The sequence below is a fragment of the Vespula vulgaris genome, chromosome 5 (genome assembly GCF_905475345.1).
Source record: "Vespula vulgaris chromosome 5, iyVesVulg1.1, whole genome shotgun sequence".
NCBI lineage: Eukaryota > Metazoa > Arthropoda > Insecta > Hymenoptera > Vespidae > Vespula > Vespula vulgaris.
The window spans coordinates 9,522,911-9,550,682 of record NC_066590.1 but is presented as its reverse complement, the minus strand read 5'-3'; the positions used below and the strand labels follow the sequence as shown (position 1 = coordinate 9,550,682).

General features: G+C 27.1%; 1 long non-coding RNA gene across 1 annotated transcript in view; it reads right to left on the bottom strand.

Annotated features, from left to right (window-relative positions):
* Positions 1-27,772, bottom strand: part of LOC127064188 (uncharacterized) — a 44,369-nt gene that overhangs the window by 7,836 nt on the left and 8,761 nt on the right. Inside the window, exons 3-5 of the long non-coding RNA XR_007781610.1 lie at positions 22,561-22,795; positions 14,702-16,327; positions 6,736-7,490 (exon numbers count right to left, since the gene is read on the bottom strand). This is a non-coding gene — a long non-coding RNA (uncharacterized LOC127064188). The remainder of the gene's footprint in view (positions 1-6,735; positions 7,491-14,701; positions 16,328-22,560; positions 22,796-27,772) is intronic.

Below are 27,772 nucleotides of genomic sequence, written 5' to 3'. Positions count from 1 at the left end.
ATTAGAGTTTAATTCGATATCTTCCATTGTATCTTCCAATATAATAATGTAAAGTTTATTAACGAGAAGTAGAATCATATATCTAATTAAAAATAAACAACTAATAGATTTCGTTCCATTACAAAGATATATATACATACATTTATGCGTACACATTAAAAGTATTGCTAATAAAAAATCAATAGGATTATAGAAAACATTTCATTGTAAATTGATGCCGAAAATAACAAATACCCTTCAATAATGTGTAATTTTTTCTTTTTCTATCAAGTATTAATTTCTATTTAATCAATTTAAACATTTTTAGTTCATAATGAATTCTATCAATAACAATATCAGATATTTAAGTTTGGCTCATTGCAGAAGAAAGGTTGCTCGTTACTGTCTACACAATATAATAAATCTCAAGCAATACCCAAGGAAAGACTACTATATACTTTGTGTATGTGTGCGTGGGTGTGTATATTATGTATCTAGTTATGTACATATGTATCTATTTACAAATGTATGTTTGTATGGGATCTTCCAACATTCCACCTCGGTGGTTGCCGAAAGACTGATCTCATACGATATTCGACAGAAAGTAAATAACATAAGTTGTATTTAGATATTTCAGCTTATATAGAAACATATAAACATTGTAATAAGATTTGCTTTGTATACGTCAGCTAGTAAATGGTATAAACATTCTCTTTTTCTTTCAGTGTAATAATATTATATATATATATATATATATATATATATATATATATATATATTAAAATTTTTATAATTTAATTAGTTAATTAATCAAAATCAAAAAATAAAAGAAAGCAACAGGAATACAAAAATACGAGACCTCATCGAAAACTCCGTTTGTTAGGACAGACGTCCTTCCTCGTAAACAATGAACTTTCATCTCTCTCTCTCTCTCTCTCTCTTCCTCGCTCTATTTTGCTATTTTTTTCTTAATTTTTCTGTATGCACGTGTACGCGTATGTACGTAATACGTATATGCCTTTTAACAAATGTAATATCGTTTGGTATCGATATATTTTATATATAGAAAGATCGTCGACGATCGAACGTGATGCGTGTACCTGATCGTGACACCCTTATTTCAATATTGTAAATTTAATTTGTCAACGAGGTATAAATTCTATATTCATTTAAATACACATACATTGATATGTGTATGAATAATGCATATTAATCATAATACGCATTAAATGACACGTTTAAATGAAATCCCACATTAAAATTTACATTGTACTAGATACATATAGTACATAAGAACAAGAAAGCAAAATTGAATATACCAAGATACTTTATTCTTCTTCTTCTTCTTCTTCTTCATATTATTGTTGTTGTTATTATTGTTATTATTATCCTTATAGTATTTAGAAATCTATCATAATTGAAGATATTGGGAAATAAAGATGAGATTTCTTTCTTATTTTTCTTGACTGTTTTTTTTTCTTTTTCTTTTCTTTTATAGGAATAATAAGAAATATATGGTATCATAATCGGATACATATGTAATCGTCTTTAATTTGAATGGGTTTTTGATATAATTGTACTTTGGATGGCTGATGTTTCCCTTATAGAGTGCTTTTTTGTCAAGAAGCTAACAAAGTTTCCTTTCAATTTAATCTCGATATCGTTCTATGTTTTATTCAAAATTCTCGATTTGTTTACCCTTCCTCTTTCTCTCTCTCTCTCTCTTTCTCTCTCTGTATATATTTATACATATTATATATAATATATATATATATATATATATATATATATATATATATATATATATATCTCAATCTGTATCAGAAATAAACTCAGGGTTTATAAAAAAACATTATCATATACGTATTCATCTGCGTATCAATGCAAATACGACTTACATCTTGCATCGAAAAATGACAATAGTCGACCATAATTAGTGAATTTCTTAATCAGTGGTATTACATCTTACGTTGATACATTTGTGAAGAGCTTTGTTATCTACGGCCAGTTGAAAGGCACTTTAACTATTAACCGAGGTATTGAAATCTTTTATCAAAAGTCTTAACGTTAACGACAAAGGAATAAAAGATTGTATTAGAGTTTAATCCGATATCTTCCATTGTATCTTCCAATATAATAATGTAAAGTTTATTAACGAGAAGTAGAATCATATATCTAATTAAAAATAAACAACTAATAGATTTCGTTCCATTACAAAGATATATATACATACATTTATGCGTACACATTAAAAGTATTGCTAATAAAAAATCAATAGGATTATAGAAAACATTTCATTGTAAATTGATGCCGAAAATAACAAATACCCTTCAATAATGTGTAATTTTTTCTTTTTCTATCAAGTATTAATTTCTTTTTAATCAATTTAAACATTTTTAGTTCATAATGTATCAATAACAATATCAGATATTTAATTTTGGCTCATTGCAGAACAAAGGTTGCTCGTTACTGTCCATACAATATAAGAAAATCTCAAGCAATACCCAAGAGAAAGACTACTGTATACTTTGTGTATGTGTGTGTGGGTGTGTATATTATGTATCTAGTTACGTACATATGTACATATACACATATGTATCTATTTACAAATGTATGTTTGTATGGGATCTTCCAACATTCCACCTCGGTGGTTGCCGAAAGACTGATCTCATACGATATTCGACAGAAAGTAAATAACATAAGTTGTATTTAGATATTTCAGCTTATATAGAAACATATAAACATTGTAATAAGATTTGCTTTGTATACGTCAGCTAGTAAATGGTATAAACATTCTCTTTTTCTTTCAGTGTAATAATATTATATATACATATATATATATATATATATATATATATATATATTAAAATTTTTATAATTTAATTAGTTAATTAATCAAAATCAAAAAATAAAAGAAAGCAACAGGAATACAAAAATACGAGACCTCATCGAAAACTCCGTTTGTTAGGACAGACGTCCTTCCTCGTAAACAATGAACTTTCATCTCTCTCTCTCTCTCTCTCTTCCTCGCTCTATTTTGCTATTTTTTTCCTAATTTTTCTGTATGCACGTGTACGCGTATGTACGTAATACGTATATGCCTTTCAACAAATGTAATATCGTTTGGTATCGATATATTTTATATATAGAAAGATCGTCGACGATCGAACGTGATGCGTGTACCTGATCGTGACACCCTTATTTCAATATTGTAAATTTAATTTGTCAACGAGGTATAAAATCTATATTCATTTAAATACACATCCATTGATATGTGTATGAATAATGCATATTAATCATAATACGCATTAAATGACACGTTTAAATAAAATCCCACATTAAAATTTACATTGTACTAGATACATATACTACATAAGAACAAGAAAGCAAAATTGAATATACCAAGATACTTTATTCTTCTTCTTCTTCTTCTTCTGCATATTATTGTTGTTGTTATTATTGTTATTATTATCCTTATTGTATTTAGAAATCTATCATAATTGAAGATATTGGGAAATAAAGATGAGATTTCTTTCTTATTCTTCTTAACTGTTTTTTTTTTTCTTTTTCTTTTCTTTTATATGAATAATAAGAAATATAAGGTATCATAATCAGATACATATGTAATCTTCTTTAATTTGAATGGGTTTTTGATATAATTGTACTTTGGACGCCTAATGCTTCCTTATCGAATGCCTTTTTGTCAAGAGCTAACAAAGTTTCTTTTCAATTTAATCTCGATATCGTTCTTTGTTTTATTCAAATTCTCGATTCGTTTACCCTTTCTTTCTCTCTCTCTCTCTCTCTCTCTCTCTCTTTCTCTCTCTGTATATATATATATACATATTATATATAATATATATATATATATATATATATATATATATATATATATATATATATATATCTGTATATATCTCAATCTGTATCAGAAATAAACTCAGGGTTTATAAAAAAACATTATCATATACGTATTCATCTGCGTATCAATGCAAATACGACTTACATCTTGCATCGAAAAATGACAATAATCGACTATAATTAGTGAATTTCTTAATCAGTGGTATTACATCTTACGTTGATACATTTGTGAAGAGCTTTGTTATCTACGGCCAGTTGAAAGGCACTTTAACTATTAACCGAGGTATTGAAATCTTTTATCAAAAGTCTTAACGTTAACGACAAACGAATAAAAGATTGTATTAGAGTTTAATTCGATATCTTCCATTGTATCTTCCAATATAATAATGTAAAGTTTATTAACGAGAAGTAGAATCATATATCTAATTAAAAATAAACAACTAATAGATTTCGTTCCATTACAAAGATATATATACATACATTTATGCGTACACATTAAAAGTATTGCTAATAAAAAATCAATAGGATTATAGAAAACATTTCATTGTAAATTGATGCCGAAAATAACAAATACCCTTCAATAATGTGTAATTTTTTCTTTTTCTATCAAGTATTAATTTCTATTTAATCAATTTAAACATTTTTAGTTCATAATGAATTCTATCAATAACAATATCAGATATTTAAGTTTGGCTCATTGCAGAAGAAAGGTTGCTCGTTACTGTCTACACAATATAATAAATCTCAAGCAATACCCAAGGAAAGACTACTATATACTTTGTGTATGTGTGCGTGGGTGTGTATATTATGTATCTAGTTATGTACATATGTATCTATTTACAAACGTATGTTTATATGGGATCTTCTAACATTCCACCTTGGTGGTTGCCGAAAGACTGATCTCATACGATATTCGACAGAAAGTAAATAACGTAAAGTGTATTTAGATATTTCAGCTTATATAGAAACAAATAAACATTGTAATAAGATTTGCTTTCTATACGTCAGCTAATAAATGGTATAAACATTCTCTTTTTCTTTCAGTGTACTATATATATATATATTAAAATTTTTATAATTTAATTAGTCAATTAATCAAAATCAAAAAATAAAAGAAAGCAACAGGAATAGAAAAATACGAGACCTCATCGAATACTCCGTTCGTTAGGAAAGACGCCCTTCCTTGAAAACAATGTACTTTCATCTCTCTCTCTCTCTTTGTCTCTTCCTCGCTCTGTTTTGCTATTTTTTTCTTAATTTTTCTGTATGCACGAGTACGCGTATGTACGTAATACGTATATGCCTTTTAACAAATGTAATATCGTTTGGTATCGATATATTTTATATATAGAAAGATCGTCGACGATCGAACGTGATGCGTGTACCTGATCGTGACACCCTTATTTCAATATTGTAAATTTAATTTGTCAACGAGGTATAAATTCTATATTCATTTAAATACACATACCTTGATATGTGTATGAATAATGCATATTAATCATAATACGCATTAAATGACACGTTTAAATGAAATCCCACATTAAAATTTACATTGTACTAGATACATATACTACATAAGAACAAGAAAGCAAAATTGAATATACCAAGATACTTTATTCTTCTTCTTCTTCTTCTTCTGCATATTATTGTTGTTGTTATTATTGTTATTATTATCCTTATTGTATTTAGAAATCTATCATAATTGAAGATATTGGGAAATAAAGATGAGATTTCTTTCTTATTCTTCTTAACTGTTTTTTTTTTCTTTTTCTTTTCTTTTATATGAATAATAAGAAATATAAGGTATCATAATCAGATACATATGTAATCTTCTTTAATTTGAATGGGTTTTTGATATAATTGTACTTTGGACGCCTAATGCTTCCTTATCGAATGCCTTTTTGTCAAGAGCTAACAAAGTTTCTTTTCAATTTAATCTCGATATCGTTCTTTGTTTTATTCAAATTCTCGATTCGTTTACCCTTTCTTTCTCTCTCTCTCTCTCTCTCTCTCTCTCTCTGTATATATATATACATATTATATATAATATATATATATATATATCTGTATATATCTCAATCTGTATCAGAAATAAACTCAGGGTTTATAAAAAAACATTATCATATACGTATTCATCTGCGTATCAATGCAAATACGACTTACATCTTGCATCGAAAAATGACAATAGTCGACTATAATTAGTGAATTTCTTAATCAGTGGTATTACATCTTACGTTGATACATTTGTGAAGAGCTTTGTTATCTACGGCCAGTTGAAAGGCATTTTAACTATTAACCGAAGTATTGAAATCTTTTATCAAAAGTCTTAACGTTAACGACAAACGAATAAAAGATTGTATTAGAGTTTAATTCGATATCTTCCATTGTATTTTCCAATATAATAATGTAAAGTTTATTAACGAGAAGTAGAATCATATATCTAATTAAAAATAAACAACTAATAGATTTCGTTCCATTACAAAGATATATATACATATATTTATGCGTACACATTAAAAGTATTGCTAATAAAAAATCAATAGGATTATAGAAAACATTTCATTGTAAATTGATGCCGAAAATAACAAATACCCTTCAATAATGTGTAATTTTTTCTTTTTCTATCAAGTATTAATTTCTATTTAATCAATTTAAACATTTTTAGTTCATAATGAATTCTATCAATAACAATATCAGATATTTAAGTTTGGCTCATTGCAGAAGAAAGGTTGCTCGTTACTGTCTACACAATATAATAAATCTCAAGCAATACCCAAGGAAAGACTACTATATACTTTGTGTATGTGTGCGTGGGTGTGTATATTATGTATCTAGTTATGTACATATGTATCTATTTACAAATGTATGTTTGTATGGGATCTTCCAACATTCCACCTCGGTGGTTGCCGAAAGACTGATCTCATACGATATTCGACAGAAAGTAAATAACATAAGTTGTATTTAGATATTTCAGCTTATATAGAAACATATAAACATTGTAATAAGATTTGCTTTGTATACGTCAGCTAGTAAATGGTATAAACATTATCTTTTTCTTTCAGGGTAATAATATTATATATATATATATATATATATATATTAAAATTTTTAAAATTTAATTAGTTAATTAATCAAAATCAAAAAATAAAAGAAAGCAACAGGAATAGAAAAATACGAGACCTCATCGAAAACTCCGTTTGTTAGGACAGACGTCCTTCCTCGTAAACAATGAACTTTCATCTCTCTCTTTCTCTCTCTTCCTCGCTCTATTTTGCTATTTTTTTCTTAATTTTTCTGTATGCACGTGTACGCGTATGTACGTAATACGTATATGCCTTTTAACAAATGTAATATCGTTTGGTATCGATATATTTTATATATAGAAAGATCGTCGACGATCGAACGTGATGCGTGTACCTGATCGTGACACCCTTATTTCAATATTGTAAATTTAATTTGTCAACGAGGTATAAATTCTATATTCATTTAAATACACATACATTGATATGTGTATGAATAATGCATATTAATCATAATACGCATTAAATGACACGTTTAAATAAAATCCCACATTAAAATTTACATTGTAGTAGATACATATACTACATAAGAACAAGAAAGCAAAATTGAATATAACAAGATACTTTATTCTTCTTCTTCTTCTTCTTCATATTATTGTTGTTGTTATTATTGTTATTATTATCCTTATAGTATTTAGAAATCTATCATAATTGAAGATATTGGGAAATAAAGATGAGATTTCTTTCTTATTTTTCTTGACTGTTTTTTTTTCTTTTTCTTTTCTTTTATAGGAATAATAAGAAATATATGGTATCATAATCGGATACATATGTAATCGTCTTTAATTTGAATGGGTTTGTGATATAATTGTACTTTGGATGGCTGATGTTTCCCTTATAGAGTGCCTTTTTGTCAAGAAGCTAACAAAGTTTCCTTTCAATTTAATCTCGATATCGTTCTATGTTTTATTCAAAATTCTCGATTTGTTTACCCTTCCTCTTTCTCTCTCTCTCTCTCTCTCTCTCTCTGTATTTATATATACATAATATATAATATATAATATATATATATATATATATATATATATATATATATATATATCTGTATATATCTCAATCTGTATCAGAAATGAGTAACTCAGGGTTTATAAAAAAACATTATCATATACGTATTCATCTGCGTATCAATGCAAATACGACTTACACCTTGCATCGAAAAATGACAATAGTCGACTATAATTAGTGAATTTCTTAATCAGTGTTATTAAATCTTACGTTGATACATTTGTGAAGAGCGTTGTTATCTACGGCCATTTGAAAGGCATTTTAACTATTAACCGAAGAATTGAAATCTTTTATCAAAATTCTTAACGTTAACGACAAACGAATAAAAGATTGTATTAGAGTTTAATTCGATATCTTCCATTGTGTCTTCCAATATAATAATGAAAAGTTTATTATCGAGAAGTAGAATCATATATCTAATTAAAAATAAACAACTAATAGATTTCGGTCCATTACAAAAATATATATACATACATTTATGCGTACACATTAAAAGTATTGTTAATAAAAAATCAATGGTATTATAGAAAACATTTCATTGTAAATTGATGCCGAATATAACAAATACCCTTCAATAATGTGTAATTTTTTCTTTTTCTACCAAGTATTAATTTCTTTTTAATCAACTTAAACATTTTTAGTTCATAATGTATCAATAACAATATCAGATATTTAATTTTGGCTCATTGCAGAAGAAAGGTTGCTCGTTACTGTCTGTACAATATAATAAATCTCAAGCAATACCCAAGGAAAGACTACTATATACATTGTGTATGTGTGCGTGGGTGTGTATATTCTGTATCTAGTTATGTACATATGTATCTACTTACAAACGTATGTTTATATGTGATCTTCCAACATTCCACCTCGGTGGTTGCCGAAAGACTGATCTCATACGATATTCGATAGAAAGTAAATAACATAAGTTGTATTTAGATATTTCAGCTTATATAGAAACATATAAACATTGTAATAAGATTTGCTTTGTATACGTCAGCTAGTAAATGGTATAAACATTATCTTTTTCTTTCAGGGTAATAATATTATATATATATATATATATATATATATATATATATATTAAAATTTTTAAAATTTAATTAGTTAATTAATCAAAATCAAAAAATAAAAGAAAGCAACAGGAATAGAAAAATACGAGACCTCATCGAAAACTCCGTTTGTTAGGACAGACGTCCTTCCTCGTAAACAATGAACTTTCATCTCTCTCTTTCTCTCTCTTCCTCGCTCTATTTTGCTATTTTTTTCTTAATTTTTCTGTATGCACGTGTACGCGTATGTACGTAATACGTATATGCCTTTTAACAAATGTAATATCGTTTGGTATCGATATATTTTATATATAGAAAGATCGTCGACGATCGAACGTGATGCGTGTACCTGATCGTGACACCCTTATTTCAATATTGTAAATTTAATTTGTCAACGAGGTATAAACTCTATATTCATTTAAATACACATACATTGATATGTGTATGAATAATGCATATTAATCATAATACGAATTAAATGACACGTTTAATTGAAATCCCACATTAAAATTTACATTGTACTAGATACATATACCACATAAGAACAAGAAAGCAAAATTGAATATACCAAGATACTTTATTCTTCTTCTTCTTTTTCATATTATTGTTGTGATTGTTGTTCTTATTATTGTTATTATTATTCTTATTGTCTTTTGAAATCAATCATAATTGAAGATATTGGGAAATAAAGATGAGATTTCTTTCTTAATCTTCTTAACTGTTTTTTTTCTTCTTCTTTTCTTTTATATGAATAATAAGAAGAATAAGGTATCATAATCGGATACATATGTAATCGTCTTTCATTTGAATGGGTCTTTGATATAATTGTACTTTGGATGGCTGATCTTTCCTAATCCAGTGCCTCTTTGTCAAGATCTAACAAAGTTTCTTTTCAATTTAATCTCGATATCGTTCTTTGTTCTATTAAATTCTCGTTTCCTTTACCCTTTTTCTTTCTCTCTCTCTCACACTCTCACTCTCTGTATATACATTAATATATATATATATATATATATATATATATATATATATATATATATATTATTTTATACGTATATATCTGAATCTGTATCAGAAATGAGTAACTCAGGGTTTATAAAAAAACATTATCATATACGTATTTATCCCCGTATCAATGCAAATACGACTTACATCTGGCATTGAAAAATGACAATAGCCGACTATAATTAGTGAATTTCTTAATCAGTGGTATTACATCTTACGTTGATACATTTCTGAAGAGCTTTGTTATCTACGGCCAGTTGAAAGGCATTTTAACTATTAACCGAAGTATTGAAATCTTTTATCAAAAGTCGTAACGTTAACGACAAACGAACAAAAGATTGTATTAGAGTTTATTTCCAATTTTCCAGCTCGGTGGTTGCCGAAAGACTGATCTCATACGATATTCGATAGAAAGTAAATAACATAAGTTGTATTTAGATATTTCAGCTTATATAGAAACATATAAACATTGTAATAAGATTTGCTTTGTATACGTCAGCTAGTAAATGGTATAAACATTCTCTTTTTCTTTCAGTGTAATAATATTATATATATATATATATATATTTAAATTTTTATAATTTAATTAGTTAATTAATCAAAATCAAAAAAAAAAGAAAGGAACAGGAATAGAAAAATACGAGACCTCATCGAAAACTCCGTTTGTTAGGACAGACGTCCTTCCTCGTAAACAATGAACTTTCATCTCTCTCTCTCTCTCTTCCTCGCTCTATTTTGCTATTTTTTTCTTAATTTTTCTGTATGCACGTGTACGCGTATGTACGTAATACGTATATGCCTTTTAACAAATGTAATATCGTTTGGTATCGATATATTTTATATATAGAAAGATCGTCGACGATCGAACGTGATGCGTGTTCCTGATCGTGACACCCTTATTTCAATATTGTAAATTTAATTTGTCAACGAGGTATAAATTCTATATTCATTTAAATACACATACATTGATATGTGTATGAATAATGCATATTAATCATAATACGCATTAAATGACACGTTTAAATGAAATCCCACATTAAAATTTACATTGTACTAGATACATATACTACATAAGAACAAGAAAGCAAAATTGAATATACCAAGATACTTTATTCTTCTTCTTCTTCTTCTTCTTCATGTTTTTGTTATTGTTATTATTGTTATTATTATCCTTATTGTATTTAGAAATCTATCATAATTGAAGATATTGGGAAATAAAGATGAGATTTCTTTCTTATTCTTCATAACTGTTTTTTTTTTCTTTTTCTTTTATTTTATATGAATAATAAGAAATATAAGGTATCATAATCAGATACATATGTAATCTTCTTTAATTTGAATGGGTTTTTGATATAATTGTATTTTGGAGGGCTAATGCTTCCTTATCGAATGCCTTTTTGTCAAGAGCTAACAAAGTTTCTCTTCAATTTAATCTCGATATCGTTCTTTGTTTTATTCAAATTCTCGATTCCTTTACCCTTTTTCTTTCTCTCTCTCTCTCTTTCTCTCTCTGTATATATATTTATATATATATAATATATAATATATAATATATATATACATCTGTATATATCTGAATCTGTATCAGAAATGAGTAACTCAGGGTTTATAAAAAAAAATTATCATATACGTATTCATGTACGTATCAATGCAATTACAACTTACATTTTGCATCGAAAAATGACAATAGTCGACTCTAATTAGTGAATTTCTTAATCACTGGTATTACATCTTACGTTGATACATTTGTGAAGAGCTTTGTTATCTACGGCCAGTTGAAACGCATTTTAACTATTAACCGAAGTATCGAAATCATTTATCAAAACTCGTAACTTTAACGACAAACGAATAAAAGATTGTATTAGAGTTTATTTCAATATCTTCCAATGTATCTTCCAATATAATAATGTAAAGTTTATTAACGAGAAGTAGAATCATATATCTAATTAAAAATAAACGACTAATAGATTTCGTTCCATTACAAAAATATATATACATACATTTATGCGTACACATTAAAAGTATTGCTAATAAAAAATCAATGGAATTATAGAAAACATTTCATTGTAAATTGATGCCGAAAATAACAAATACCCTTCAATAATATGTAATTTTTTCTTTTTCTATCAAGCATTAATTCCTTTTTTAATCAATATAAGCATTTTTAGTTCATAATGAATTCTATCAATAACAATATCAGATATTTAATTTTGGCTCATTGCAGAACAAAGGTTGCTCGTTACTGTCTGTACAATATAATAAATCTCAAGCAATACCCAAGGAAAGACTACTATATACATTGTGTATGTGTGCGTGGGTGTGTATATTCTGTATCTAGTTATGTACATATGTATCTACTTACAAACGTATGTTTATATGTGATCTTCCAACATTCCACCTCGGTGGTTGCCGAAAGACTGATCTCATACGATATTCGATAGAAAGTAAATAACATAAGTTGTATTTAGATATTTCAGCTTATATAGAAACATATAAACATTGTAATAAGATTTGCTTTGTATACGTCAGCTAGTAAATGGTATAAACATTATCTTTTTCTTTCAGGGTAATAATATTATATATATATATATATATATATATATATTAAAATTTTTTAAATTTAATTAGTTAATTAATCAAAATCAAAAAATAAAAGAAAGCAACAGGAATAGAAAAATACGAGACCTCATCGAAAACTCCGTTTGTTAGGACAGACGTCCTTCCTCGTAAACAATGAACTTTCATTTCTCTCTTTCTCTCTCTTCCTCGCTCTATTTTGCTATTTTTTTCTTAATTTTTCTGTATGCACGTGTACGCGTATGTACGTAATACGTATATGCCTTTTAACAAATGTAATATCGTTTGGTATCGATATATTTTATATATAGAAAGATCGTCGACGATCGAACGTGATGCGTGTACCTGATCGTGACACCCTTATTTCAATATTGTAAATTTAATTTGTCAACGAGGTATAAACTCTATATTCATTTAAATACACATACATTGATATGTGTATGAATAATGCATATTAATCATAATACGAATTAAATGACACGTTTAATTGAAATCCCACATTAAAATTTACATTGTACTAGATACATATACCACATAAGAACAAGAAAGCAAAATTGAATATACCAAGATACTTTATTCTTCTTCTTCTTTTTCATATTATTGTTGTGATTGTTGTTCTTATTATTGTTATTATTATTCTTATTGTCTTTTGAAATCAATCATAATTGAAGATATTGGGAAATAAAGATGAGATTTCTTTCTTAATCTTCTTAACTGTTTTTTTTCTTCTTCTTTTCTTTTATATGAATAATAAGAAGAATAAGGTATCATAATCGGATACATATGTAATCGTCTTTCATTTGAATGGGTCTTTGATATAATTGTACTTTGGATGGCTGATCTTTCCTAATCCAGTGCCTCTTTGTCAAGATCTAACAAAGTTTCTTTTCAATTTAATCTCGATATCGTTCTTTGTTCTATTCAAATTCTCGATTCCTTTATCCTTTTTCTTTCTCTCTCTCTCACACTCTTACTCTCTGTATATACATTTATATATGTATATATATATATATATATATATATATATATATATATATATATATATATATTATTTTATATGTATATATCTGAATCTGTATCAGAAATGAGTAACTCAGGGTTTATAAAAAAACATTATCATATACGTATTTATCCCCGTATCAATGCAAATACGACTTACACCTTGCATCGAAAAATGACAATAGTCGACTATAATTAATGAATTTCTTAGTCAGTGGTATTACATCTTACGTTGATACATTTGTTAAGAGCTTTGTTATCTACGGCCAGTTGAAAGGCATTTTAACTATTATCCGAAGTATTGAAATCTTTTATCAAAAGTCGTAACGTTAACGACAAACGAATAAAAGATTGTATTAGAGTTTATTTCCAATTTTCCAGCTCGGTGGTTGCCGAAAGACTGATCTCATACGATATTCGAGCAAAATTAAATAAGATAAGGTGTATTTAGATACTTCAGCTTATATAGAAACATATAAACATTGTAATAAGATTTGCTTTGTATACGCCCGCTAGTAAATGCTATAAACATTCTCTTTTTCTTTCAGGGTAATAATATTACATATATATATATATATATATATATATATATATATTAAAATTTTTATAATTTAATTAGTTAAATAATCAAAATCAAAAAATAAAAGAAAGCAACAGGAATAGAAAAATACGAGACCTCATCGTAAACTTCGTTCGTTAGGACAGACGTCCTTCCTCGAAAACAATGAACTTTCATCTATCTCTCTCTCTCTCTGTCTCTTCCTTGCTCTATTTTGCTATTTTTTTCTTAATTTTTCTGTATGCACGTGTACGCGTACGTACGTAATACGTATATGCATTTTAACGAATGTAATATCGTTTGGTATCGATATATTTTATATACAGAAAGATCGTCGAGGATCGAACGTGATACGTGTACCTGATCGTGACACCCTTATTTCAATATTGTAAATTTAATTTGTCAACGAGGTATAAATTCGACATTCATTTAAATATACATACATTCATATGTGTATGAATAATACATATTAATCATAATACGCATTAAATGACACGTTTAAATGAAATCCCACATTAAAATTTACATTGTACTAGATACATATACTACATAAGAACAAGAAAGCAAAATTGAATATACAAAGATACTTTATTCTTCTTCTTCTTCTTCTTCATATTATTGTTGTTGTTATTATTGTTATTATTATCCTTATAGTATTTAGAAATCTATCATAATTGAAGATATTGGGAAATAAAGATGAGATTTCTTTCTTATTTTTCTTGACTGTTTTTTTTTCTTTTTCTTTTCTTTTATAGGAATAATAAGAAATATATGGTATCATAATCGGATACATATGTAATCGTCTTTAATTTGAATGGGTTTTTGATATAATTGTACTTTGGACGGCTAATGCTTCCTTATCGAATGCCTTTTTGTCAAGAGCTAACAAAGTTTCTTTTCAATTTAATCTCGATATCGTTCTTTGTTTCATTCAATTCTCGATTCGTTTACCCTTTCTTTCTCTCTCTCTCTCTCTCTCTCTCTCTCTCTCTCTGTATATATATATATACATATTATATATAATATATAATACATATATATATCTGTATATATCTGAATCTGTATCAGAAATGAGTAACTCAGGGTTTATAAAAAAACATTATCATATACGTATTCATGTACGTATCAATGCAATTACAACTTACATTTTGCATCGAAAAATGACAATAGTCGACTCTAATTAGTGAATTTCTTAATCACTGGTATTACATCTTACGTTGATACATTTGTGAAGAGCTTTGTTATCTACGGCCAGTTGAAACGCATTTTAACTATTAACCGAAGTATCGAAATCATTTATCAAAACTCGTAACTTTAACGACAAACGAATAAAAGATTGTATTAGAGTTTATTTCCATATCTTCCAATGTATCTTCCAATATAATAATGTAAAGTTTATTAACGAGAAGTAGAATCATATATCTAATTAAAAATAAACAACTAATAGATTGCGTTCCATTACAAAAATATATATACATACATTTATGCGTACACATTAAAAGTATTGCTAATAAAAAATCAATGGAATTATAGAAAACATTTCATTGTAAATTGATGCCGAAAATAACAAATACCCTTCAATAATGTGTAATTTTTTCTTTTTCTATCAAGCATTAATTCCTTTTTTAATCAATATAAGCATTTTTAGTTCATAATGAATTCTATAAATAACAATATCAGATATTTAATTTTGGCTCATTGCAGAACAAAGGTTGCTCGTTACTGTCTATACAATATAATAAAATCTCAAGCAATACCCAAGAGAAAGACTACTATATACTTTGTGTATGAGTGTGTGGGTGTGTATATTGTGTCTAGTTATGTACATATGTACATATATACATATCTATCTATTTACAAACGTATGTTTAAACGGGATCTTTCAAGTTTCCAACTCGGTGGTTGCCGAAAGACTGATCTCATACGATATTCGACAGAAAGTAAATAACATAAGTTGTATTTAGATATTTCAGCTTATATAGAAACATATAAACATTGTAATAAGATTTGCTTTGTATACGTCAGCTAGTAAATGGTATAAACATTCTCTTTTTCTTTCAGTGTGATAATATTATATATATATATATATGTATATATATATATATATATATATATATATATATATATATATATTAAAATTTTAATAATTTAATTAGTTAAATAATCAAAATCAAAAAATAAAAGAAAGCAACAGGAATAGAAAAATACGAGACCTCATCGAAAACTCCGTTTGTTAGGACAGACATCCTTCCTCGTAAACAATGAACTTTCATCTCTCTCTCTCTCTCTCTCTTCCTCGCTCTATTTTGCTATTTTTTTCTTAATTTTTCTGTATGCACGTGTACGCGTATGAACGTAATACGTATATGCCTTTTAACAAATGTAATATCGTTTGGTATCGATATATTTTATATATAGAAAGATCGTCGACGATCGAACGTGATGCGTGTACCTGATCGTGACACCCTTATTTCAATATTGTAAATTTAATTTGTCAACGAGGTATGAATTCTATATTCATTTAAATATACATACATTCATATGTGTATGAATAATAAATATTAATCATAATACGCATTAAATGACACGTTTAAATGAAATCCCACATTAAAATTTACATTGTACTAGATACATATACTACATAAGAACAAGAAAGCAAAATTGAATATACCAAGATACTTTATTCTTCTTCTTCTTCTTCTTCATATTATTGTTGTTGTTATTATTGTTATTATTATCCTTATTGTATTTAGAAATCAATCATAATTGAAGATATTGGGAAAAAAACATGAAATTTCTTTCTTAATCTTCTTAACTGTTTTTTTTCTTCTTCTTTTCTTTTATATGAATAATAAGAAGTATAAGGTATCATAATAGGATACCTATGTAATCGTTTTTCCTTTGAATAGGTCTTTGATATAATTGTACTTTGGATGGCTGATGTTTCCCTTATAGAGTGCCTTTTTGTCAAGAAGCTAACAAAGTTTCCTTTCAATTTGATCTCGATATCGTTCTATGTTTTATTCAAAATTCTCGATTCGTTTACCCTTCCTCTTTCTCTCACTCTCTCTCTCTCTCTCTGTATTTATATATACATAATATATAATATATAATATATATATATATATATCTGTATATATCTCAATCTGTATCAGAAATGAGTAACTCAGGGTTTATAAAAAAAACATTATCATATACGTATTCATCTGCGTATCAATGCAAATACGACTTACATCTTGCATCGAAGAATGACAATAGTCGACTATAATTAGTGAATTTCTTAATCAGTGGTATTACATCTTACGTTGATACATTAGTGAAGAGCTTTGTTATCTACGGACAGTTGAAAGGCATCTTAACTATTAACCGAAGTACTGAAATCTTTTATCAAAAGTCTTAACGTTAACGACAAACGAATAAAACATTGTATTAGAGTTTAATTCGATATCTTCCATTGTATCTTCCGATATAATAATGTAAAGTTTATTAACCAGAAGTAGAATCATATATCTAATTAAAAATAAACAACTAATAGATTTCGTTCCATTACAAAAATATATATACATACACTTATGCGTACACATTAAAAGTATTGCTAGTAGAAAATCAATGGAATTATAGAAAACATTTCATTGTAAATTGATGCAGAAAATAACAAATACCCTTCAATAATGTAAAATTTTTTCTTTTTCTATCAAGTTTTAATTTCTTTTCTAATCAATTTAAACATTTTTAGTTCATAACGAATTGTATCAATAACAATATCAGACATGTAATTTTGGCTCCTTGCAGCACAAAGGTTGCTCGTTACTGTCTATACAATATAATAAAATCTCAAGTAATACCCAAGAGAAAGACTACTATATACTTTGTGTATGTGTGTGTGGGTGTGTATATTATGTATCTAGTTATGTACATATGTACATATATACATATGTATCTATTTACAAAAGTATGTTTATATGGGATCTTCCAACATTCCACCTCGGTGGTTGCGGAAAGACTGATATCATACGATATTCGACCAAAAGTAAATAAGATAAGGTGTATTTAGATACATCAGCTTATAAAGAAACATATAAACATTGTAATAAGATTTGCTTTGTATACGCCCGCTAGTAAATGCTATAAACATTCTCTTTTTCTTTCAGGGTAATAATATTATATATATATATATATATATATATATATATATATATATATATATTAAAATTTTTATAATTTAATTAGTTAAATAATCAAAATCAAAAAATAAAAGAAAGCAACAGGAATAGAAAAATACGAGACCTCATCGAAAACTCCGTTTGTTAGGACAGACGTCCTTCCTCGTAAACAATGAACTTTCATCTCTCTCTCTCTCTCTTCCTCGCTCTATTTTGCTATTTTTTTCTCAATTTTTCTGTATTCACGTGTACGCGTATGTACGTAATACGTATATGCCTTTTAACAAATGTAATATCGTTTGGTATCGATATATTTTATATATTGAAAGATCGTCGACGATCGAACGTGATGCGTGTACCTGATCGTGACACCCTTATTTCAATATTGTAAATTTAATTTGTCAACGAGGTATAAATTCTATATTCATTTAAATACACATACATTGATATGTGTATGAATAATGCATATAAATCATAATACGCATTAAATGACACGTTTAAATAAAATCCCACATTAAAATTTACATTGTACTAGCTACATATACCACATAAGAACAAGAAAGCAAAATTGAATATACCAAGATACTTTGTTCTTCTTCTTCTTCTTCATATTATTGTTGTTATTATTATTGTTATTATTATTCTTATTGTCTTTATAAATCAATCATAATTGAAGATATTGGGAAATAAACATGAAATTTCTTTCTTAATCTTCTTAACTGTTTTTTTTCTTCTTCTTTTCTTTTATATGAATAATAAGAAGTATAAGGTATCATAATAGGATACCTATGTAATCGTCTTTCATTTGAATAGGTCTTTGATATAATTGTACTTTGGACGGCTAATGCTTCCTTATCGAATGCCTTTTTGTCAAGAGCTAACAAAGTTTCTTTTCAATTTAATCTCGATATCGTTCTTTGTTTCATTCAAATTCTCGATTCGTTTACCATTTCTTTCTCTCTCTCTCTCTCTCTCTCTCTCTGTATATATATATACATATTATATATAATATATAATACATATATATATCTGTATATATCTGAATCTGTATCAGAAATGAGTAACTCAGGGTTTATAAAAAAACATTATCATATACGTATTCATGTACGTATCAATGCAATTACAACTTACATTTTGCATCGAAAAATGACAATAGTCGACTCTAATTAGTGAATTTCTTAATCACTGGTATTACATCTTACGTTGATACATTTGTGAAGAGCTTTGTTATCTACGGCCAGTTGAAACGCATTTTAACTATTAACCGAAGTATCGAAATCATTTATCTAAACTCGTAACTTTAACGACAAACGATTAAAAGATTGTATTAGAGTTTATTTCAATATCTTCCAATGTATCTTCCAATATAATAATGTAACGTTTATTAACGAGAAATAGAATCATATATCTAATTAAAAATAAACAACTAATAGATTTCGTTCCATTACAAAAATATATATACATACATTTATGCGTACACATTAAAAGTATTGCTAATAAAAAATCAATGGAATTATAGAAAACATTTCATTGTAAATTGATGCCGAAAATAACAAATACCCTTCAATAATGTGTAATTTTTTCTTTTTCTATCAAGCATTAATTCCTTTTTTAATCAATATAAGCATTTTTAGTTCATAATGAATTCTATCAATAACAATATCAGATATTTAATTTTGGCTCATTGCAGAACAAAGGTTGCTCGTTACTGTCTATACAATATAATAAAATCTCAAGCAATACCCAAGAGAAAGACTACTATATACTTTGTGTATGAGTGTGTGGGTGTGTATATTGTGACTAGTTATGTACATATGTACATATATACATATCTATCTATTTACAAACGTATGTTCATACGGGATCTTTCAAGTTTCCAACTCAGTGGTTGCCGAAAGACTGATCTCATACGATATTCGACCAAAATTAAATAAGATAAGGTGTATTTAGATACTTCAGCTTATATAGAAACATATAAACATTGTAATAAGATTTGCTTTGTATACGTCAGCTAGTAAATGGTATAAACATTCTCTTTTTCTTTCAGTGTGATAATATTATATATATATATATGTATATATATATATATATATATATATATATGTATATATATATATATATATATATATATATATATTAAAATTTTAATAATTTAATTAGTTAAATAATCAAAATCAAAAAATAAAAGAAAGCAACAGGAATAGAAAAATACGAGACCTCATCGAAAACTCCGTTTGTTAGGACAGACCTCCTTCCTCGTAAACAATGAACTTTCATCTCTCTCTCTCTCTCTCTCTTCCTCGCTCTATTTTGCTATTTTTTTCTTAATTTTTCTGTATGCACGTGTACGCGTATGAACGTAATACGTATATGCCTTTTAACAAATGTAATATCGTTTGGTATCGATATATTTTATATATAGAAAGATCGTCGACGATCGAACGTGATGCGTGTACCTGATCGTGACACCCTTATTTCAATATTGTAAATTTAATTTGTCAACGAGGTATGAATTCTATATTCATTTAAATATACATACATTCATATGTGTATGAATAATAAATATTAATCATAATACGCATTAAATGACACGTTTAAATGAAATCCCACATTAAAATTTACATTGTACTAGATACATATACTACATAAGAACAAGAAAGCAAAATTGAATATACCAAGATACTTTATTCTTCTTCTTCTTCTTCTTCATATTATTGTTGTTGTTATTATTGTTATTATTATCCTTATTGTATTTAGAAATCAATCATAATTGAAGATATTGGGAAAAAAACATGAAATTTCTTTCTTAATCTTCTTAACTGTTTTTTTTCTTCTTCTTTTCTTTTATATGAATAATAAGAAGTATAAGGTATCATAATAGGATACCTATGTAATCGTTTTTCCTTTGAATAGGTCTTTGATATAATTGTACTTTGGATGGCTGATGTTTCCCTTATAGAGTGCCTTTTTGTCAAGAAGCTAACAAAGTTTCCTTTCAATTTGATCTCGATATCGTTCTATGTTTTATTCAAAATTCTCGATTCGTTTACCCTTCCTCTTTCTCTCACTCTCTCTCTCTCTCTCTGTATTTATATATACATAATATATAATATATAATATATATATATATATATCTGTATATATCTCAATCTGTATCAGAAATGAGTAACTCAGGGTTTATAAAAAAAACATTATCATATACGTATTCATCTGCGTATCAATGCAAATACGACTTACATCTTGCATCGAAGAATGACAATAGTCGACTATAATTAGTGAATTTCTTAATCAGTGGTATTACATCTTACGTTGATACATTAGTGAAGAGCTTTGTTATCTACGGCCAGTTGAAAGGCATCTTAACTATTAACCGAAGTACTGAAATCTTTTATCAAAAGTCTTAACGTTAACGACAAACGAATAAAACATTGTATTAGAGTTTAATTCGATATCTTCCATTGTATCTTCCGATATAATAATGTAAAGTTTATTAACCAGAAGTAGAATCATATATCTAATTAAAAATAAACAACTAATAGATTTCGTTCCATTACAAAAATATATATACATACACTTATGCGTACACATTAAAAGTATTGCTAGTAGAAAATCAATGGAATTATAGAAAACATTTCATTGTAAATTGATGCAGAAAATAACAAATACCCTTCAATAATGTAAAATTTTTTCTTTTTCTATCAAGTTTTAATTTCTTTTCTAATCAATTTAAACATTTTTAGTTCATAATGAATTGTATCAATAACAATATCAGACATGTAATTTTGGCTCCTTGCAGCACAAAGGTTGCTCGTTACTGTCTATACAATATAATAAAATCTCAAGTAATACCCAAGAGAAAGACTACTATATACTTTGTGTATGTGTGTGTGGGTGTGTATATTATGTATCTAGTTATGTACATATGTACATATATACATATGTATCTATTTACAAACGTATGTTTATATGGGATCTTCCAACATTCCACCTCGGTGGTTGCGGAAAGACTGATATCATACGATATTCGACCAAAAGTAAATAAGATAAGGTGTATTTAGATACATCAGCTTATAAAGAAACATATAAACATTGTAATAAGATTTGCTTTGTATAAGCCCGCTAGTAAATGCTATAAACATTCTCTTTTTCTTTCAGGGTAATAATATTATATATATATATATATATATATATATTTATATATATTAAAATTTTTATAATTTAATTAGTTAAATAATCAAAATCAAAAAATAAAAGAAAGCAACAGGAATAGAAAAATACGAGACCTCATCGAAAACTCCGTTTGTTAGGACAGACGTCCTTCCTCGTAAACAATGAACTTTCATCTCTCTCTCTCTCTCTTCCTCTCTCTATTTTGCTATTTTTTTCTCAATTTTTCTGTATTCACGTGTACGCGTATGTACGTAATACGTATATGCCTTTTAACAAATGTAATATCGTTTGGTATCGATATATTTTATATATTGAAAGATCGTCGACGATCGAACGTGATGCGTGTACCTGATCGTGACACCCTCATTTCAATATTGTAAATTTAATTTGTCAACGAGGTATAAATTCTATATTCATTTAAATACACATACATTGATATGTGTATGAATAATGCATATAAATCATAATACGCATTAAATGACACGTTTAAATAAAATCCCACATTAAAATTTACATTGTACTAGCTACATATACCACATAAGAACAAGAAAGCAAAATTGAATATACCAAGATACTTTGTTCTTCTTCTTCTTCTTCATATTATTGTTGTTATTATTATTGTTATTATTATTCTTATTGTCTTTATAAATCAATCATAATTGAAGATATTGGGAAATAAACATGAAATTTCTTTCTTAATCTTCTTAACTGTTTTTTTTTCTTCTTCTTTTCTTTTATATGAATAATAAGAAGTATAAGGTATCATAATAGGATACCTATGTAATCGTCTTTCATTTAAATAGGTCTTTGATATAATTGTACTTTGGACGGCTAATGCTTCCTTATCGAATGCCTTTTTGTCAAGAGCTAACAAAGTTTCTTTTCAATTTAAACTCGATATCGTTCTTTGTTTCATTCAAATTCTCGATTCGTTTACCATTTCTTTCTCTCTCTCTCTCTCTCTCTCTGTATATATATATACATATTATATATAATATATAATACATATATATATCTGTATATATCTGAATCTGTATCAGAAATGAGTAACTCAGGGTTTATAAAAAAACATTATCATATACGTATTCATGTACGTATCAATGCAATTACAACTTACATTTTGCATCGAAAAATGACAATAGTCGACTCTAATTAGTGAATTTCTTAATCACTGGTATTACATCTTACGTTGATACATTTGTGAAGAGCTTTGTTATCTACGGCCAGTTGAAACGCATTTTAACTATTAACCGAAGTATCGAAATCATTTATCAAAACTCGTAACTTTAACGACAAACGATTAAAAGATTGTATTAGAGTTTATTTCAATATCTTCCAATGTATCTTCCAATATAATAATGTAAAGTTTATTAACGAGAAATAGAATCATATATCTAATTAAAAATAAACAACTAATAGATTTCGTTCCATTACAAAAATATATATACATACATTTATGCGTACACATTAAAAGTATTGCTAATAAAAAATCAATGGAATTATAGAAAACATTTCATTGTAAATTGATGCCGAAAATAACAAATACCCTTCAATAATGTGTAATTTTTTCTTTTTCTATCAAGCATTAATTCCTTTTTTAATCAATATAAGCATTTTTAGTTCATAATGAATTCTATAAATAACAATATCAGATATTTAATTTTGGCTCATTGCAGAACAAAGGTTGCTCATTACTGACTATACAATATAATAAAATCTCAAGTAATACCCAAGAGAAAGACTACTATATACTTTGTGTATGTGTGTGTGGGTGTGTATATTATGTATCTAGTTATGTACATATGTACATATATACATATGTATCTATTTACAAACGTATGTTTATATGGGATCTTCCAACATTCCACCTCGGTGGTTGCGGAAAGACTGATATCATACGATATTCGACCAAAAGTAAATAAGATAAGGTGTATTTAGATACATCAGCTTATAAAGAAACATATAAACATTGTAATAAGATTTGCTTTGTATACGCCCGCTAGTAAATGCTATAAACATTCTCTTTTTCTTTCAGGGTAATAATATTATATATATATATTTAAATTTTTATAATTTAATTAATTAATTAATCAAAATCAAAAAAAGAAAAGAAAGCAACAGGAATAGAAAAATACGAGACCTCATCGAAAACTTCGTTCGTTAGGACAGACGTCCTTCCTCGAAAACAATGAACTTTCATCTATCTCTCTCTCTCTCTGTCTCTTCCTCGCTCTATTTTGCTATTTTTTTCTTAATTTTTCTGTATGCACGTGTACGCGTAAGTACGTAATACGTATATGCATTTTAACGAATGTAATATCGTTTGGTATCGATATATTTTATATATAGAAAGATCGTCGACGATCGAACGTGATGCGTGTACCTGATCGTGACACCCTTATTTCAATATTGTAAATTTAATTTGTCAACGAGGTATAAATTCGATATTCATTTAAATATATATACATTCATATGTGTATGAATAATGCATATTAATCATAATACGCATTAAATGACGTTTAATTGAAATCCCACATTAAAATTTACATTGTACTAGCTACATATACCACATAAGAACAAGAAAGCAAAATTGAATATACCAAGATACTTTGTTCTTCTTCTTCTTTTTCATATTATTGTTGTTATTATTATTGTTATTATTATTCTTATTGTCTTTATAAATCAATCATAATTGAAGATATTGGGAAATAAACATGAAATTTCTTTCTTAATCTTCTTAACTGTTTTTTTTCTTCTTCTTTTCTTTTATATGAATAATAAGAAGTATAAAGTATCATAATAGGATACCTACGTAATCGTCTTTCATTTGAATAGGTCTTTGATATAATTGTACTTTGGACGGCTAATGCTTCCTTATCGAATGCCTTTTTGTCAAGAGCTAACAAAGTTTCTTTTCAATTTAATCTCGATATCGTTCTTTGTTTCATTCAAATTCTCGATTCGTTTACCCTTTCTTTCTCTCTCTCTCTCTCTCTCTCACCCTCTCTCTCTCACTCTCTCTCTCTCTGTATATATATATACATATTATATATAATATATAATACATATATATATCTGTATATATCTGAATCTGTATCAGAAATGAGTAACTCAGGGTTTATAAAAAAACATTATCATATACGTATTCATGTACGTATCAATGCAATTACAACTTACATTTTGCATCGAAAAATGACAATAGTCGACTCTAATTAGTGAATTTCTTAATCACTGGTATTACATCTTACGTTGATGCATTTGTGAAGAGCTTTGTTATCTACGGCCAGTTGAAACGCATTTTAACTATTAACGGAAGTATCGAAATCATTTATCAAAACTCGTAACTTTAACGACAAACGAATAAAAGATTGTATTAGAGTTTATTTCAATATCTTCCAATGTATCTTCCAATATAATAATGTAAAGTTTATTAACGAGAAGTAGAATCATATATCTAATTAAAAATAAACAACTAATAGATTGCGTTCCATTACAAAATATATATACATACATTTATGCGTACACATTAAAAGTATTGCTAATAAAAAATCAATGGAATTATAGAAAACATTTCATTGTAAATTGATGCCGAAAATAACAAATACCCTTCAATAATGTGTAATTTTTTCTTTTTCTATCAAGCATTAATTCCTTTTTTAATCAATATAAGCATTTTTAGTTCATAATAAATTCTATAAATAACAATATCAGATATTTAATTTTGGCTCATTGCAGAACAAAGGTTGCTCGTTACTGTCTATACAATATAATAAAATCTCAAGCAATACCCAAGAGAAAGACTACTATATACTTTGTGTATGAGTGTGTGGGTGTGTATATTGTGTCTAGTTATGTACATATGTACATATATACATATCTATCTATTTACAAACGTATGTTTAAACGGGATCTTTCAAGTTTCCAACTCGGTGGTTGCCGAAAGACTGATCTCATACGATATTCGACAGAAAGTAAATAACATAAGTTGTATTTAGATATTTCAGCTTATATAGAAACATATAAACATTGTAATAAGATTTGCTTTGTATACGTCAGCTAGTAAATGGTATAAACATTCTCTTTTTCTTTCAGTGTGATAATATTATATATATATATATGTATATATATATATATATATATATATATATATTAAAATTTTAATAATTTAATTAGTTAAATAATCAAAATCAAAAAATAAAAGAAAGCAACAGGAATAGAAAAATACGAGACCTCATCGAAAACTCCGTTTGTTAGGACAGACATCCTTCCTCGTAAACAATGAACTTTCATCTCTCTCTCTCTCTCTCTCTTCCTCGCTCTATTTTGCTATTTTTTTCTTAATTTTTCTGTATGCACGTGTACGCGTATGAACGTAATACGTATATGCCTTTTAACAAATGTAATATCGTTTGGTATCGATATATTTTATATATAGAAAGATCGTCGACGATCGAACGTGATGCGTGTACCTGATCGTGACACCCTTATTTCAATATTGTAAATTTAATTTGTCAACGAGGTATGAATTCTATATTCATTTAAATATACATACATTCATATGTGTATGAATAATAAATATTAATCATAATACGCATTAAATGACACGTTTAAATGAAATCCCACATTAAAATTTACATTGTACTAGATACATATACTACATAAGAACAAGAAAGCAAAATTGAATATACCAAGATACTTTATTCTTCTTCTTCTTCTTCTTCATATTATTGTTGTTGTTATTATTGTTATTATTATCCTTATTGTATTTAGAAATCAATCATAATTGAAGATATTGGGAAATAAACATGAAATTTCTTTCTTAATCTTCTTAACTGTTTTTTTTCTTCTTCTTTTCTTTTATATGAATAATAAGAAGTATAAGGTATCATAATAGGATACCTATGTAATCGTTTTTCCTTTGAATAGGTCTTTGATATAATTGTACTTTGGATGGCTGATGTTTCCCTTATAGAGTGCCTTTTTGTCAAGAAGCTAACAAAGTTTCCTTTCAATTTGATCTCGATATCGTTCTATGTTTTATTCAAAATTCTCGATTCGTTTACCCTTCCTCTTTCTCTCACTCTCTCTCTCTCTCTCTGTATTTATATATACATAATATATAATATATAATATATATATATATATATATATCTGTATATATCTCAATCTGTATCAGAAATGAGTAACTCAGGGTTTATAAAAAAAACATTATCATATACGTATTCATCTGCGTATCAATGCAAATACGACTTACATCTTGCATCGAAGAATGACAATAGTCGACTATAATTAGTGAATTTCTTAATCAGTGGTATTACATCTTAC